The sequence below is a fragment of the Mesoplodon bidens genome (assembly GCF_964165515.1).
Source record: "Mesoplodon bidens genome assembly, chromosome: 7".
In the NCBI taxonomy this organism is placed as follows: domain Eukaryota; kingdom Metazoa; phylum Chordata; class Mammalia; order Artiodactyla; family Ziphiidae; genus Mesoplodon; species Mesoplodon bidens.
The window spans coordinates 92,041,556-92,058,454 of NC_138164.1; the positions used below are offsets into that span (position 1 = coordinate 92,041,556).

General features: G+C 45.7%; 1 protein-coding gene across 2 annotated transcripts in view; it reads right to left on the bottom strand.

Moving 5' to 3' along the window:
• ELF5 (E74 like ETS transcription factor 5) overlaps nucleotides 1-15,999 on the bottom strand; it is a gene marked incomplete at both ends in the record, with an annotated part of 42,505 nt that extends 26,506 nt beyond the window's left edge. The window contains one exon of one of the 2 annotated variants that reach the window (XM_081240818.1): nucleotides 15,962-15,999. Of the gene's footprint in view, nucleotides 1-65; nucleotides 243-15,961 lie in introns of those variants that run through there. The other variant, XM_081240816.1, reaches the window with a different exon arrangement.
• Between the last annotated feature and the right edge of the window lie 900 nt (nucleotides 16,000-16,899).

Here is a 16,899-nt window from a genome sequence, read left to right on the forward strand (position 1 = left end):
CACATTCCACACAGGGGGAGGAATCAAGTGGGTTCTCTTCCATGCACGAGAAAGGCTGGCTGCACCTTTGGGAATGGCGTGGACGCTCAGGTCCCCAGTGCCTGCAGAGGCTTCCTATCCCTTCTGAGAGTCGGCTCACTCACCAAGGTGCACGGGGAGGGTCCACACAGTCAGAGAGACAGGGCTGTGGGCTTCCTGCCCTCACACGAGTCAGAGGCAGCAGTCACAGGTGTGGTGTCCATGGCACCTCTGCTCAGCCTTCCAGAGAGAGCAGAAGCAGAAAACCACCCAGCCTTGGCCAGTTAGCCAGAGGAGGAAAATTCCTTCCTGACCCTGGCAGAGATCATCCACTTCGCTTCGGGCATGTGACCAAAAATCCACCCAGTGAAGCACCTACACATTGGCTGTTTATGCGCTAATACATCCCTGGGCAGAACAAGGCCGTGAGGGTGTAAACCATGGAGAAGGGGGCCAGGGAGGGCCTTCCCTGATCCCACCACCTGGGCAATCTCACTGGGAAAAATAAAGCTTTTTGTCCTCTAAAGCCTCAGCGATATCCCAATGTCCATCAGGTCCCAAGCCCTGCGGGCAAGGCAGGGTCCACTTCCCACCTTTTGGACCTCCCTAAGAAGGGACACATGGAGGAAGACCCACTGGACTATTTCAATACTTGCAACTAAAGGATTGTGGGTTGGCTGCTTGAGTGTTTGTTCTGGGAGAAACCAGAGCAGCTGTGAGAACTGCCTTGCTGACGTCTTGCCAAGTGATTCCTCATCTTACTTTGGCTTGTGTAGGGAGTTTGCTAGTTAGTTTGTTTTTCGTTGTTTTCCTAAAGATTCAGCAAAGACTCATAGGAGGTATGCCGTATAGTTTACTGTGGGCTCCAGTACAAAGCTCATCAGCTTTGGTTTGGATTAAATCCATTGGGGTTTAAATCCCACCTCTGCCACCCACAAGGCAAGGGATGTGGGACACATTTCTTACTACTCAGCCTGCCGAAATTGTATTTTTTATTCTTTATTTTTGTTTCATACAAAGTGTGTTATGTAAAAATCCATGACCCTCTCTGACCTCATCTTTAAAATGTCTCATCTCTAAAATAGGGATTTTAAAGACAATTCTCAGGATATCCCAAGGATTTAACCAAATTAGATAATATATGTAGATGAGTAGGCATAATACGTATGTCCATTCCTGTCCCAGCGGGGGGGAAAGAAAATCAATCATTGTCAATATATCTAAAAGGTTGCTACTCAGGTGACTTCTTTGAAAAGAAGAAAACCAATCTGTGAAAACTCTTGTCAACAGCACCTTGAATCATGAAAAACATTCTCACAGAGAACATGGGGACAAAAGATTTAAGCTTTCACTCATAGGGGCAAACAACCCCTCTCCCCACGTCTTTAGACTAAAACATGAAGCTGTCTCCCTAAATCACTTTACCTTTCTAGGCCTCAGTTTCCTCATCTGTAAATCGAAGAGGTTGTCCCTAATGATCTCTGATAACCTTTCCAGTTTGTAAAATTCTTAGCACTTCCAAATGAACGTGGGTCCCCAGCTCCAGCTGGAGAAGGGAGCATGTGCTACTGGTGGCTGCCAGCAGGGGGCGAATGCACAAGAACACCACATACTGCAGAGTCTTTGCAGAGGTCTGAGAATAAATACAGTGGAAAAACCCTAACCATTGCTTTTCTGGAAGCATTCTATATGGAGGTGGTGTGAGAGGGCAGAACAGGTTTCCTTTAAGCTATTATGTAAGACAATCTCCTGAAAAACGCCCTATTCTGTAATAAGGCAGCTATCTTCTCTGTTTCAAGGGGGGGTCCATGAGCAGGCCGATGGGAAAAGGAGGCGTTTAGGCAGGAGGAGGTGGGCTTTCCTTGAAACTGAATATTTTTTGGTGTAAAATCCAGCTTCCCTTCCTAAGGTTAGCTTTAGGAAGGGTAGAGAATAGAGCGCCTGTATGCATTCTCTCTTAGTTAGTTCCCCTTGGTTTAATCAAGTGATCCAGAGGCAGTGGGGGCTACCACGGCGGTGGTGCGTGGCTGGCTACACAGCCTGAGGATGCAAAAATCTCTCTCTCAGGCAAGCAGTTAAATCCCACTCAAACAGCTCCCGGGAGGCACTGTGACTGGTGGACATGGCAGGAGGGCGGGCAGTCTGGAGCTGGGGACAGACCCACAGACCCAGGCCCCAGCCGGAGCCTCTAAGCCCTGACACCCCTTACAATTCATCCAAAAGAGCAAAGAAAAGGTGCTTACTTGAGGATAGCGGTGCTGGGTCCAAAGAGGAGGTTTTCAAGGCAAGAGAAGGCAGGCGCTCCCAGCACCGGCGTACAGTGGAAATAAAGGCACCTGTAGCCTTGTGATATAAGTAACACCTACAGACAGGTCCGTTTGGTTTTTCAGGTTTATGCACAGCCCCTTTGATGACGGTGACATACAGTGTGACACGGCTCCTTGGAGGGGGGAATGGTTCTCACACGCAGAAAGTTTACCTTTATCCTGCCTTTGTGCCCAGCTCACACACACCCCGCCCCCTCCCCCTGCAACCTGGGGGAATCAGTAAACAAGCTGAGAATTCTTGCCTCTGGGAGCTTTCTGGGATCCTGCGTTTGCTGGGAACTCTCTTTAGGGCAAGCTGGAGGGGAAACTCTGGGAATCTAGCTGTGGTGCCCATGTCTGCTGCCCCCCTCCTGGGCTGACAAAGCCCTGCAAATTTGGATATCCCGTCATCCTCCCCCCGCCCCGCACCCACGCAGCTTGGCAAGGTGGAAGGGTAGGATGGAGCAGTGGTTAAGAACACAGACTTTGCAGCTAGATGACCTTGAATTCAAATTCTAGGTGCATCATTTTCTAGTCGTGTCACCTTGAACCACTCAACTAGCTAGTTAATAAGGTAACTAGCTCTAATGCAAATAACAGGACCTACCCACTGGGTGCGCTGGGGGTCATATGAGGTCCTGCAAGTGAAGTACTGAATGAGCCCTTTGTTTCGCTGTGATCATAGCGTTTTCTTTGACGGAGCACGTTAATCAGAAAGCCCCTCTCCACCACTTCCTCCGACCTCACGCCTTCCGAGCAGATGAAGGGAACAGCCAGCTTCTAGAACCAACGTTGGACCTTGCTTCTACTTTTTCACACAAAGCATAACCGGCCATCGGACACATTAACTATTCAACTTCTAACCTCTTTGGACGTAACACGCCATGTGGTGGCTTTCTCCCTTCCTCTCCCCCTTACGGATGGAGAAACGAAGAGGTTTAGCGGTTCAGTCAGGTGTCCACAGCTTCTACGTTGGGGTCTGACTTGGATGTCAGCTCTCAGGTGTCTTGCTGAGAACTACCTGCTTCCCTGTAAGAGCAGAAACTCAACCCAACTTAGGCTGAAAATAGAGTGTCTCCTGGTTGCCTGCAGGACAGCACTGACAACCCTCTGCCTTTCTGCCCTGTGCTTCCAGCTCTCCTGGGCAGCCAAGATCTTATGTCCAAATTGCAGACTCCAAGCTTTAGAGTGAAAGCAGGGACTGGTTTGTTAGGTTTTCTTGGGAACACTGGGGACAGGTGCAAACATACAAATACAAACACACATACAGTCTGGAGAAACAAAAGGTAGTTCATTAGAGGACTCAGGTGTCATCATGGAAAAAGTGTTGAAGGAAGATAAGGGGATTGCCTAGGCTGCTGACTTGCTGTGCAACCTCAGGCAGGTCAGGTAGCTTCTCTGGGCTTCATTTCCCCTGATGGTAAAAGGAAGAGGTTGGGTTAGAATAGTGATTTTCAAACTGTGGTCTGAGGAACCCCAGGGGTTCCCTGGAGCCCTCATAAGAGCTGCTGGGGGTGAGAGGATGAAAGCAGAGTGGGTTAGGTTCTGGGCTGTTCCTCCCTGATTCAGTAAGAGCATCTCAGCTTTTATACAATCTTCAGGATAAGATTTCTCTTGAACAAAAGAATCCGCACTTAAAAAGAGTTTGCAAAGAACTGGATTAGGTGGTCATTGAGATTCCTTTGAGCTCTAAAATTCTGTGATTTGAGTTTTCCTCCTCAGCATCTAGGGGACCCGGATGGTCGTACACACCATGTTTCTCACCGTTGGGTACTTTCCCATCTTGTCAGTAGTTTTGGAAAGTCTTCTTGTGTTTGTATCCGCACACATATGTTCTTCTCAGCAGAGAGGTTTTCATGGAAAACATCTTGTTCTGCTATTGTTTTTAGAAAAGAATCTTTAGGAGAAATTCCATTTGTTTCTATGCTGTCTTGGTGCAACTATATCAGAGTGAAAAGGTTCTGGCAATGAATGTGATGACAACAAACTCTGTTTGTCTCACAGTCCTGAATGTGTAATACTGTGTATCTGGGTGCCTTTGTGGGGAATTACTGGCTTCTGGACTAGTGGATAAAAGGGGTGATTAAGATCAAACCAAACTAAAAGAGGAATTTGACTCTAATGAAGTCTAACTATCACATTGAACCTAAATTTGATTGGAGTGGAGATCTTGGATGGTATCAGACACTAAGCTCATAAAACCTGTATTTGAATGTCAGAAGGGGGCAAAAGAAGGAATGAAGTATTTTAGACTTTCCAGCCCATCCTCCTTCTGCTGTCTCAACCACGTAGCAATAACAGGTAACACGAATCAGGCTTACAAGAGCCACAGAGTGACTAAGCCTGGATTCTGCAGGGAGACTTCATAGGTTTGAACCCTGGCTTTCCATTTGCTGGCTGGGTAAGTCTGGGAAGCTTATTTATTACCCTTACATCCCAGTTCCCTCATCTGTAAACTGAGGGAAAAAGAATGCATCCCTTATAGGGTGCTGGGTGAATTAAATGAGTTCAAAGCTGGGAAGTGGTGAGAGCCCTAGCGTGTGCTCTGTTATCTATGGGCTGCCGTGACATTTGTTAAAGTAATTAAACAAGGAGGCCGTTTGACTGTGGTGGCTTTAATGCCTGGGTAACCCAAGCAAGCAAACCGAAACCTAAGCCAGAGTTGATTGTAAATGTGCTCGTATCCGAAAAAATGAAATTAAAAACAACCAAACACAGGCAGCAGACTGGGATTTCCCAAATAAAGCAACTGCTTAAGCTATAGCCAATCAAATAATTTCCTTGCTTTGCTTCCACATCTGTACTATAAAAACCATCCCCCTGGCTCTTGTTGGTGGAGTGCTCTTAAACACCTAGCCACTTCCAGTATGGCGATGCCTGATTGGAATGGATGTTTGCTCAAATGAACGCTTGAAAAATTTCATATGCCTCCTCTTATCTTTTAGTGCATTCGCTGCCTTAAATTCTCACAACTCTCTGATGAGGGTATTACTTATTATCCCCATTTTACAGGTAAAGGAACTGAGGCACAGAGAGGTGAAATAACTTGCCCATGGTCAACACAGCTAGTAAGTGGCAGAGCAGTATTTTCTGCCTCCAGAGCCCATTCTCTTAACCACCATGCTAACCAGTCTCTAGGTGCTCCTGGGGTGGCTGCATGGGGACAGGGAAGAGGGAATCACACATAGAGCATCTACCATATGCCAAGCATTGTGCTAGAATCGCTCACCTGTTGTAGCTTGGTTATTTTTCACAGTAATCCTGGGAAGTAGCTATCACTACCTTCTTTTTAGGATGAAGAACCAGAGGTGCCAGGCTTGCTGGGCGTCACCCAGCTGGGCAGTGATCAAGCCTGGGTTGAACTCAGGGCTGCCCAGTGTTAAAACCACAGTGTAGACACAGAAGCTCAAGTTGGCGTCTCTCCATTTGCTCTGGCTTCAGCACTGGCCTCAGAGGGGTCCTTCCCCCTCTGTTGGTTCAAGATCCCTGAGTCTCATGGCTGTTGCTGCCATAGTCTACCTCTCAGTATAGAGTAGAAATTCTGGTACCTCATTGATTCCCTGGTGTCTGGTATGGTTCTTGGGACAAAGAAGACACTCAATATACGTGCATGTATCATGGAAGTGAATTAAAAGACAAGTCACCTGACGTAAGCCTGGAGGTTCCTACCCAATTCCTTTTACTAGATGTAATGGGTTCCACGCTTTTCCTAGATCCTACCCCCGTTTAACCTGGGCCAACATTTCTTTAGTCATTTTTCTCTCCCCCAGTCAGCTACCCTCACCACCACCCCAAGAGGCAGCACAGGCTGAAAACAAAAGTGAGTTAAAAAATACACTTAGGTAAATTCACAGATGATGCCGTTAGCAGGATAGATTTTCAGGGTGATGGTGAAGTGTATGAGCTTTGGATTAGGATCCCTGTCTCTATTATCCTAAAACTATTTTTTAGAAAATAGTCTGTTGGAGAAATTACATTTTCTATGGTCTACTGGTTTAAATATTTAAGAATGAAAAGTCTTCTTTCAGTAGGTGTATATGGTAACCAACTCCTGGCACCTGCCACCTGAGAGCCATTAGATGAAGCAACAACTTTTCAGGGCCTCAGTTTCTCATCTGGAAGTATTTACTGTGATTCCTGGTGCACAGTAAGTTCTCACCGAGTGGTGACTATGGTCTACAGAGAGAAACGCAGATGTTGATTAAAATCGCCGAATTTTGAAGTTTACCATACCAAGTAGGATAATATGGCCCTTCTGCAATGAATAGTCACAATCCCTACCATTTATCTGGCATTTACTAGGTGCCAGGAACTGTCTAGGCATGCTACGTGTATTAAATCATTTAACCTTTGCATCATTCCTCTGAGGTAGGTACCATTATTATTATTATTATTATTATTATTATTATTTTTGCACGGTATGCGGGCCTCTCACCGCTGCGGCCTCTCCCGCTGCGGAGCACAGGCTCCGGACGTGCAGGCCCAGCGGCCATCGCTCACGGGCACAGCCGCTCCGCGACACGCGGGATCCTCCCGGACCGGGGCACGAACCCGCGTCCCCTGCATCGGCAGGCGGACTCTCAACCACTGCGCCACCAGGGAAGCCCTGTACCATTATTATTATCTAAAATTTACTAATGAGGAAACAGGCATAGAAAGTTCAGGTAACTTACTCAATATCACACAGCTGGTAGAACTGCAGGTAAGATTTGAGCCTAGGAAGATGGCACCAGAGTCCACAAGCTTCCCCATTATGCTATCATTTGGTACCTCTAGGAAGCAGAATCTAAGTTGAGGAGATATCAATTTTCTTAGGCTTCCCAGGTTGCTGGCAGGATCCTTGAAAGCAAGGACAAGGGTTATGAACCTGTTGTCCCCTAAAACACCTAGCATGGACTTAAGCACAAATAAGTGCTACAGCAATTCTTGTTGGCTGATTTTGTATTTGCCTTATTTCCTCTTTGGGTGTCTTTCCCCAGTTTTCTATATTCAACTCATCCTTTAGCTGTACATGCTGTCCATTTTCCTAGCCAGGAGCTCCAGTTCAGCAGATAGCAGCAGTGAGGTAGTTCCCCTGATAATCCCTCCTTGGTTATGAGCCTCATGGAAGTAATGGATCTTTGTGTGATTTCCAGCACAGAAGGCATTGTGGAGGTTAAACAATAGCAAAGTCAATGGCTGACAGAAGCATAATGAAAATGAGGATAAGAATACTGATTTTGTCACTATAATGTTGAATTATGATAATGTTTATGGAACAGCAGACACAACTGCATGACTGTATTTTTAGTCTCCCTTCTTCCTGTAAAGATACTGGAAGCCAACCTAATCAGATTTTCTTTTTTTTTTTTTTGCGGTACGCGGGCCTCTCACCGCCATGGCCTCTCCCATTGCAGAGCACAGGCTCCGGACGCACAGGCTCAGCGGCCATGGCTCACGGGCCGTGGGATCCTCCCAGACCGGGACACGAACCCATGTACCCTGCATCGGCAGGCAGACTCTCAACCACTGCGCCAGCAGGGAAGCCCTAATCAGAGTTTCTGTTTTGGGTTAGCCCAAATGAATCTGAAGAAATAATGGCTATACAAAGGCATGGATCTGAGAGGCCCAGCTAAGGGAAGCCTTCTCAAAGGAAGAATTCATCAAGACAGTATTTTCTTTAGTTGCTTCATCAGTTCCCTGGCAGGCATGAGAGCTTGCTGCCTGAGAGAATTGTTGGGGGTGACAATTTGAGGAATGGATGCCACCACTGACTCCTTTGGCCAGTCCATGGTGTTGGTTGGAGTATGGTGTAGGGCTGATGGTGCTGCTGCTGACTGGTATTGAATGGACCAGTCCCTGCAGCCATGACTCCTTTGCTTGGTTAATTCAGGAACCACATTAATAACAGGCTATCCTTAGATAATCAATCAGTCAATCCTTGAAGACTTAATCTTCCTGTAGGTGAGCTGACATTGGACTTACTGGGTAAACTTATCTGAACCTCAGTTTCCTCTCCTGTCAGTGGGAGTGATCACACATGTAGTTTCATAAAGTGTGTTTCCACACGGATATCCATGTCTCCACACTAAACTCCTCACTTCTGCCAGCTGTCATCCAAAGGCATGTATTTGGTCAAGGGACTGTGGGTGGGGGTGGCTGTGAGGATGGAGGGTGAAGGGTGAGGAGGGATGCTAGGGGAAATTCATAGCAGATTCATGTAGATCTACTCTCATTAGTCAACCAAATCTTATTTCTGAGATGCTGTTGATTATAATATACAACATTGATTTAGGTCATTGTGGGGAGAAAACATTATGTTAAATGTGCAAATAGATTATACAGCTTATCCTGATTTCAGAAAAGTTAAAATGTGGACTCAGTAAATATAGCAATTAAAAAATATATAATAGGCCACTATTTTCAGGAATAGAAAAAAGTGAGGCCCAGTTGTAGCCTTCAAGTAATAGACACTTTAGCAAAGAATTTAAGAAGAAACATTTAAAGGGAGTATATAAGTCCAAGCCAAATTTTGAGTTAGGGACTGTAGGACCTGAGCAAACGGGAGGACAATAAGGGCTGGAACAGACAGAAAGAGCTTCTTGTGGGATGTGGCATTTGAGCTGGGCCGTGAAAAATTGGAATGACTTGCTAAAAACGGTTGCTTATCATGTGCCAAGTACAACAACTGTAGGAGTTGGGGCTGTTATTATCCCCATTTTACAGAAGGGGAAACTGAGTCTCAAAGAGCTTCAGTAATTTGCCCAAGGTCATACAGGTAACAAGTAGCAGAGCCAGAGTTCAATCCTAGGATTGCTTAATTTAAAGCTCAGGACATGGCCCACGGTGCTCTGTGATGTCTGGGATGACCAGAAGGACAGGCTCTTTCAAAGAAGAGGAAACCTGCAGGTGTGTGGAGAGAATGTGTATGTGATAGACCAGGAGCTTGTGGAAGGTTGGCTTGAGTCTAACACATGCCGCCATGTGGTGGCCCTGGAGGTCTGAATCGTGCTGTCTGGCCCACCAGCCCCTATGAACAAGGGGGATCCTAGTTGACGAGGACTTTAAGTTTGAGGAGGCCTCAAATCTTGTCTGCTCTTCAGGGGCAAATTTGTGCAGGTCAGCAAGGATACTTGGTCAACAACTTTGATTTTTCTCTTACTCTTCACCCATGTATTTTTCCAGAATTGCACTGTTCTTTCTTACGGAGGTTGTTACTGGGTTTTCTTCTTCCACTCATTTTGAACTAACATTGTTTTCTTTGGTTGTTTCCCTGTAATCTACTATCTCCCACAACTTAATTTGCCATTAAAAAGTACAGAGGTCTAAATTACACACTGAATTTTGCTGAGTTTGGTTTTGTTGGAAACTCATTTAGAGAAACAGTCTTGGCTATAAACACAGAATGGTGTAAGAACTCAGGCATTGTGCTTTTTACAAAATTTCAGTCTTTCACGATTATGAACTTTTCTGATTTATCATTTTATTCCAGAGTTTGTCATCATATCCTAACTGAAATCCAACAATTCCTGGTACTTATGAGCACTTATAAATCTGAGGGGAGAGCCCTTAAATTTGGGAAGCTGCCCAACATCATCGAGAAATCCACATCAACACTGACTTGTCTGTGCCTTGAACTTGCAAACCCAGGGAAGTTCCAATGTGGAACTTGTCACTCCCCAAGGTGTTTGTCTAGGGTCCGCATCTGGGGAAGTTATCACTGAGCTGTTGGAGTTAAAGAGAAAAGGGACGTTTTTTTTTTTGGTTCTGGACATCACTTGCCCTCATCTCTTTTCATGAAATGATGTTTTAAGTCCTCTCAAAGTACAAAAGCAGATCAGTAGGATTCAGTTTCATTCTGAGTAACAGTTATCCCTCTGGTTCCAAAGAACCAGTGAGATATGGGACTTGGCTCAACATTTTCTTTTCTTTTCTTTTGATTTTTATTTTATATTGGAGTATAGTTGATTTACAATGTTGTGTTAGTTTCGGGTGTACAGCACAGTGATTCAGTTATATATATATATATAATTTTTTTTTCCAAATTCTTTTCCCCTTTAGGTTATTGCAGAATATTGAGTAGAGTTCCCTGTGCTATACTGTAGGTTCTTGTTGGTTATCCATTTTATACATAGTAATGTGTATATGTTAATCCCAAACTCCTAATTTATCCCTCCCCTCTCCACCTTACCCCTTTGGTAACCATATTTTTTAAGTCTGTGAGCCTATTTCTGTTTTGTAAATAAGTCCATTTGCATCGTGTTTTTAGATTTCACATATAAGCGATATCATCTGAAATTTGTCTTTCTCTGCCTGACTTCACTTAGTATGATAATCTCTAGGTCCATCCATGTTGCTGCAAATGACATTATTTCATTCTTCTTTATGGCTGAGTAATATTCCATTGTATATATGTACCACATCTTCTTTATGCATTCCTCTGTCGGTGGACATTTAGGCTGCTTCCATGTCTTGGCTATTGTAAATAGTGCGACAATGAACATGGTGGGGTGCATGTATCTTTTCAAATTATGGTTTTCTCTGGGTATATGCCCAGTAGTGGGATTGCTGGGTCACATGGTAATTCTATTTTTAGTTTTGTAAGGAACCTCCATACTGTTCTCCATAGTGGCTTTACCAATTTACATTCCCACCAACAGTGTAGGAGGGTTCCCTTTTCTCCACACCTTCTCCAGCATTTATTGTTTGTGGACTTTTTGATGATGGCCATTCTGACTGGTGTGAGGTGATAACTCATTGTAGTTTTGATTTACATTTCTCTAATAATTAGTGATGTTGAGCATCTTTTCATGTGCCTATTGGTCATCTGTATGTCTTCTTTGGAGAAATGTTTATTTAGGTCTTCTGCCCCTTTTTTTGATTGGGTTTTTTGGTTTTTTGATATTGAGCTGCATGAGCTGTTTGTATATTTTGGAGATTAATCTCTTGTTGGTTGCATCATTTACAAATATTTTCTCCCATTCTGTGGGTTGTCTTTTCATTTTGTTTATGGTTTCCTTTGCTGTGCAAATTGGCTGAACATCTTCAAGTGATACAATAACTAAACAGACAACTGTGGTATTGTTAAGAGCAAAAGCCAGATGAGAAGGTAGCAAAGGAAAAACAAGTGCAAGAAAGAGTACTGGGTTTTGAATCTGTTATATATGGGTTCAAAGCTTAGTGCTATCACTTGGTAGCCAGCGATAATTATCTTCCTAAGACACAGTTTCCTCATCTAAAAGCTTGGATAAATACACTGTTACTTCACAGAGTTCTGGTGAGAATTAAATGGATAATATAAAACAAGAAGTACTTAACTCAATGCCTGGCATTTATTAAATACTCAATAAATGATAGCTATACTACTTACTATATTTTTATTATTAGTATTGCTGCTGCTGTTGTTGTTATTAAACTTATCCAACCCTCAATTTCCTAATCAACAAAATGAGAGTAATATTAGCTATTCACTAGATTAATTGAAATAATACAGGTATGTGCATCTGGCACCTAGTAGATATTCATCCATCCATTGGTTCATTTTCAGTCTCTTATCTGGTATCTATCAAAAGGGGATCAACCTTGGGAGTTAGGAGAAGGCCACCATATTTGGCCAACAGTTATTAATTATCTTAAATGGAACAATACTTTTATAAGATGTTCATTTCCTCATCCAAACTTTTTTTATTCCTGAGCTCCAGTGTGCCTTTCTGGGAGCAAAGAGACCGTAGGAATCCCAACAACTCACTTTATAGAGTGGCCAACAGGTCTGCCACTTGGCCATAGAGAACCCAGCTGGCCCAGTTTAACATATTTGTGCACAAACCCTGTGAGTGGGCTTTGGTAAGTTCACCCCTTCTGCAGTACCCAGAGGAGAATGTGAATGCCACCTGCCTCTATGGAAGGGAAACAGGCACTGGGTCTTTTTGATTTGGGGGTTATATCCACTCCAGGCTGCAGCTGTCATTTTGGGCAAAGTTCAGGTGGCACCTCTGCATTAAGGCAGAAGACAGATTTTGCACAAGGCCTTCCGAGGGAGGAAATAATCAACTGGGGTCAAGTATTCCAGCCAAAGCAAGCGGTGAGTTGCACAATTGGCCAACAGACCATGCCTGTGCCGAGAGAGGCTGTCCAAATACCTAACGCTGCCAGTAGACTGGGGGGAAGGGCGGAGATGACCAGGCTGGCTACGTGCCTGGTCCACAGTCTCTGGGAAGCTGCTTAGCCCTCACTGTAGGGGGAACCTAGCCTTGGAGTGTTACCTGACACCCACCTGACCACTGATGTTTAATCAAGTTTAAATCAGAACTGGAGACCTTCTGGAGGATCTTTTCATGAAATGAAAAGGAGTTTCATTTACCCTGACCAGAGGTGAGTGTAGCCTCGAAGAGTTCATTTATCCTGACCAGAGGTGAGTGGAGTTGACTTCCGGTCAGGCCAAACAATATTCAGAACAGAAGGAGCACTACTCTTTCAGGATCCCTTGCAACTGACAAACTAGTTTAAGGTGATGGACGTTTAAGACAAGCCAAGATAGATCTGGAGGTAAGATTTGAAAATGTGGCAGACAATTAGTGGCTAAAGAGGGCATCTGCCAGAACAGTATGGATGTTCATTAAAAAACTAAAAATAGAACTGGGCATATAGTCTGAGAAAACCATAATTCAAAAAGACACATGTACCCCAATATTCATTGCAGCACTATTTACAATAGCCAGGACCTGGAACCAACCTAAATGTCCATCGACAGATGAATAGCTAAAGAAGATGTGGTACATATATACAGTGGAATATTACTCAGCCATATAAAGGAATGAAATAGGGTCCTTTGTAGAGATGTGGATGGACCTAGAGTCTATCATACTGAGCGAGGTAAGCCAGAAAGAGAAAAACAAGTATCGTATATTAACGCATATATGTGGAATCTAGAAAAATGGTACATATGAACCTATTTGCTGGGCAGGAATAGAGACACAGACATAGAACAGACATGTGGACACGGTGGGGGAAGGGGAGGGTGGGACGAACTGGGAGATTAGGACTGACATATATACACTAGCATGTGTAAAATAGATAGCTAGTGGGAACCTGCGGTATAGCACAGGGAGCTCAGCTTGGTGCTCTGTGATGACATAGATGGGTGGGATGGGGGGGAGGGAGGGAGGTCCTGGAGGGAGGGGATAAAAGTATACATATAGCTGATTCACTTTGTTGTACCAAAGAAACTAACAAACATGGTAAAGCAACTATACTCCCATTAAAGAAAATAAATAAATAAAAAGAGGGCACCTGCAGGTGGAATTGGCAGTTGGGAGCTCCATAGACCCTAGCTAAGTACAAATATAGAAAAGTCTATTTTTTTGGGGAAAAGAATTATGACAGATCCAAGGTATAGGGGAGAATAGGCAGAATTCTACCATCCCTCGTGTACAGAGCCTGCATAACCCTTAGACACAGCTCCCAGACACACTCGCTCCTATATCTGCCATGCTCTCCCTCAGACACCCTGTTCTCCCCAGAGACCCACCACACACAGCACAGATTCCCCCATGCCATGCATAGCCATCAGATAAACACAGTCTCCTTAGGAAGGTGATTAATAAAACTATTTTATCTATAATTACACTTGACTGATAATAATGTCCTCAGAGCCTGCATGGTTAGATTGGCTCAGATTGTAACGTCCAGATTAGGGCTGAACTCCCTTTGAACTCTGGACACACTGTTGGTCTCTCCAGCTCAGAGATTACAAATAGCTTTAGCTGGATTCGCCCCATGGAACTAGGAGGGTAAGTAGAATTCCAGCTCTCCTTGGTTCTCTTTTCTCTCCGACGCTGTACAGATGGTATCTCTAAAAACACATGGCCCAGAGTAGGAGGAAGGGCCGAATCAAACTACTTTTTCCAACCTGTCACTGCACACTCTGGTGGTTCTACTTTCAAACCAATGTCGATCTCAAGTTTCTTGGAGGAAGTGGCCGTGAACTCCGTCTGGAAGTCTGACACTGGAAAAGAAACGGTTTAATTCTTGGATCTTGGGCTCCTGGGGATAATTAACTCTTTTTTTTTTTTTTTTTTTGTGCGGTACGTGGGCCTCCCACTGTTGTGGCCTCTCCCGTTGCGGAGCACAGGCTCCGGACGCGCAGGCTCAGCGGCCATGGCTCACGGGCCCAGCCGCTCCACGGCATGTGGGATCTTCCCGGACTGGGGCATGAACCCGCGTCCCCTGCATCGACAGGTGGACTCTCAACCACTGTGCCACCAGGGAAGCCTCATAATTAACTCTTTAAAGTTAAGTTGAACTCTTCACGATGTCCTGAAAATATCTTATTCTTTATCATGTAACACTAAATGGAGGCAGCGAGGAGGACTTTTAGGCTAATTACATGCTGGAATGAGGTTAACGACGAGCCGAAGATTCTTTGCACGGCTCCTCTGACATTGACAAGTCACTTGGTAACACGCTAGAGCTAAAGACAGTGGTGGCTTTAAAAGAAGGTAGGGGCTAGAAACTGAACTAGACAGGCCCCTGACATCATTCCCTAAACTAGTCCCTACCCTGGGACTAGACCTCACCACTCCATTTCCAGAAATTAAGAGATCTTGATTTTCAAGTGGCATTCAATGCCATGGGCCTGGAGATGTGGACCACCATCCTCTTGGATCTCAGCTCTCTTACACATTTTAGAGAAGTTGAATTTAGCTAAGGATGAAAGCAAGAGCCCACTATCCAATGGGATGCTTTTCCGCTGAGCAGAAGGCATGTCAGTACAAATAAGGAAGTAGGAATAAAGATGCAGATGTAGAGAATGGACTTGAGGACACGGGGAGGGGGAAGGGTAAAGTGACTGACAAAGTGAGAGAGTGGCATGGACATATATACACTACCAAATGTAAAATAGATAGCTAGTGGGAAGCAGCTGCATAGCACAGGGAGATCAGCTCAGTGCTTTGTGTCCACCTAGAGGGGTGGGTTAAAGAGGGTGGGAGGGAGACGCAAGAGGGAGGGGATATGGGGATATATGTATATGTATAGCTGACTCACTTTGTTATAAAGCAGAAACTAACACACCATTGTAAAGCAATTATACTCCAATAAAGATGTTAAAAAAAAAAAGAACCCCTGGATCACAGGAGAATGTCCAGCACACAGGAATGAGTGCTGATACCAGCCAACTGAAGGAGCTTAACATTTTTATGATCCCATTCTGCAGATGAGCACACTGGCATTTGAAAACTAGCCAGGGAGATCCAACAACTACTCCTTTTCCATCCTTCTACTCAGGGCCAGACAGAGCTGTTCCAAGCGACTCCGGCCTCGACTTGAGCATACCGTGTGCTGCTCTGCTGGCTCCCGAGTATCCCCCATCTGGATGACTTTGGGTAGAAATGAATCTCACAGCTAGACTAAAGAGGAAAACGTAGCTACAAAAGGCCATCATGCTTCATGAGGAGGCTTGTCTTACCCCTTAGGAGTGGTGATGGAGGCTGGCTTGCAGGCTCCGTGGATACACAGGAACCTCAAAGTTTCCTCTGCACCCCCTTTTCATCCCTGGTGGACGGACTGGGGCAAGGCTAGCTCTGCCCACGGACGCCACCGTCTCCTCTCCCAATGGGTGCTGCTTCCTCTCCCTGCACAATCGGACACACAGCACCCACCTCTGCTCCCTCGTCCCACCAGGCTGGGCCGGGCTCTGGTCCTCCGCCGGGCTCTGGTCCTCCGCCGTGGTCATCACTCGGCCCCGAGAAGGCCCTGGTTGGGCAGGCCCCTCCTCAGCCAGAAGCCCAATGCATGGCTGCCTCCAGGCCAGTGACACCGCCTCTGGGTGCCCCAGCCCTGAGCAGCCTCCCACATGCAGCAGGGCCCCAGAATGGCAGGTGGCAGGTGGCCCTCCCACCTCCACAATGCCCAGGTGTGAGCCGAACGAAGGTCAGGCAAGTCTCCTGTTTTGACGGGAGCTATGAAACAGAGAGACGCCTGCTCCCTCGCCCAGCGTTGCTGAGGTCTGAGCGAGCTGCAGGGCTGCTCCTGGGGAGGGAAAGTGTGGAGTCCGGAGGAGACGCAGAGAAATGTGTCAGACAGAGCTCGTCAGCCCCTCAGCACCCTGCCAACCAGTAGTTACCAGCACCTCGTGCCACCCAGGAGAGGGAGGGCAATGGCTTTATCCCCATTTTATGGAAGAGTAAGTGGAGGCTCAGGGAGGTCACACAACTAGTTTAGCTTGTCAGAGGCTAAACCTGGCCCTGAGGGGGGCCGACTCAGAGGTTGCCACTGCCCCGTGGCAGCCGTGTGCCCCAGCAGATGTGGCGCCTCTGTCCTCTTCGGGGCTCCCTTATCTCGGCCAGCTCTACCTCCCGCACTGCCCTAATCGGACTCTGCTTTCTCTTCTGGCCCATTCGGCATTTGTGTACAGCACAGAACCCTCCCCCCTCCCCTCCCCCTGCCCCCACCACCCAAGGGAACCCTAGTCTCCCAAGACATTGTGTGAAGAAAAATGTCTCTGGACAACTAATTGAGGACAAGCTGCTGTCTATGTCCCCTGCTTTGGATTCACAAAGCATGTGAATCTATTAAAAGCTCTGAGAAGTCTTCTAGT